Source organism: Schistocerca americana, chromosome 11, assembly GCF_021461395.2.
Source record: "Schistocerca americana isolate TAMUIC-IGC-003095 chromosome 11, iqSchAmer2.1, whole genome shotgun sequence".
NCBI classification, from domain to species: domain Eukaryota; kingdom Metazoa; phylum Arthropoda; class Insecta; order Orthoptera; family Acrididae; genus Schistocerca; species Schistocerca americana.
Window position 1 is genome coordinate 133391254 of NC_060129.1, and position 1745 is coordinate 133392998.

The following is a 1745-nucleotide window of genomic DNA, read 5'->3' on the forward strand; positions in this document are numbered from 1 at the left end:
GCTTTTGCGTGAGTTTGTGTAATCCGTTTTTCGGTTTGTATTTGCGTCTTTGAGAGCGTTTTTTCCGGGGAAGGTAAATGCGTATCAAGTCGAAATGAATATCACGTAGTGCGGTTGGTGGTAGCTTGGCCGGCTCAAAGTTTTAAGATTGTAAGTGAAGGCAGCGAGGAGTTACGGCCATTTACGTCGCGTGTTGTGAAAGACGGAGAGACGGGACGCGACGCGACGCGAAGCGCCGCCTAGCCCAGAACCGTGAGACGCGTAAAGAAACAAAGTTTGACAGTACAACTGAAGGAAAGTGACGGAAAGTGTTTAATTGGTAACTACATATGTCGAAAAAGTGGCTTTTGCGTGAGTCTGTGTAATCCGTTTTGCGGTTTGTATTTGCGTCTTTGAGAGCGTTTTTTCCGGGGAAGGTAAGGGCGTATCAAGTCGAAATGAATATCAAGTGGTGCGGTCGGTGGTAGCTTGGCGGGGTCAAAGTTTTAAGATTGTAAGTGGCGGCAGCGAGGAGTTACGGCCATTTACGTCGCGTGTTGTGAAAGACGGAGAGACGGGACGCGTCGTGACGCGAAGCGCCGTCTAGCCCAGAACCGTGAGACGCGTAAAGAAACAAAGTTTGACAGTACAACTGAAGGAAAGTGACGGAAAGTGTTTAATTGGTAACTACATATGTCGAAAAAGTGTCTTTTGCGTGAGTCTGTGTAATCCGTTTTTCGGTTTGTATTTGCGTCTTTGAGAGCGATTTTTCCGGGGAAGGTAAGGGCGTATCAAGTCGAAATGAATATCAAGTAGTGCGGTCGGTGGTAGCTTGGCGGGGTCAAAGTTTTAAGATTGTAAGTGAAGGCAGCGAGGAGTTACGGCCATTTACGTCGCGTGTTGTGAAAGACGGAGAGACGGGACGCGTCGTGACGCGAAGCGCCGTCTAGCCCAGAACCGTGAGACGCGTAAAGAAACAAAGTTTGACAGTACAACTGAAGGAAAGTGACGGAAAGTGTTTAATTGGTAACTACATAAGTCGAAAAAGTGGCTTTTGCGTGAGTCTGTGTAATCCGTTTTTCGGTTTGTATTTGCGTCTTTGAGAGCGTTTTTTCCGGGGAAGGTAAGGGCGTATCAAGTCGAAATGAATATCAAGTAGTGCGGTCAGTGGTAGCTTGGCGGGGTCAAAGTTTTAAGATTGTAAGTGAAGGCAACGAGGAGTTACGGCCATTTACGTCGCGTGTTGTGAGAGACGGAGAGACGGGACGCGTCGCGACGCGAAGCGCCGTCTAGCCCAGAACCGTGAGACGCGTAAAGAAACAAAGTTTGACAGTACAACTGAAGCAAAGTGACGGAAAGTGTTTAATTGGTAACTACATAAGTCGAAAAAGTGGCTTTTGCGTGAGTCTGTGTAATCCGTTTTTCGGTTTGTATTTGCGTCTTTGAGAGCGTTTTTTCCGGGGAAGGTAAGGGCGTATCAAGTCGAAATGAATATCAAGTATTGCGGTCAGTGGTAGCTTGGCGGGGTCAAAGTTTTAAGATTGTAAGTGAAGGCAGCGAGGAGTTACGGCCATTTACGTCGCGTGTTGTGAAAGACGGAGAGACGGGACGCGTCGTGACGCGAAGCGCCGTCTAGCCCAGAACCGTGAGACGCGTAAAGAAACAAAGTTTGACAGTACAACTGAAGCAAAGTGACGGAAAGTGTTTAATTGGTAACTACATAAGTCGAAAAAGTGGCTTTTGCGTGAGTCTGTGTAATCCGTTTT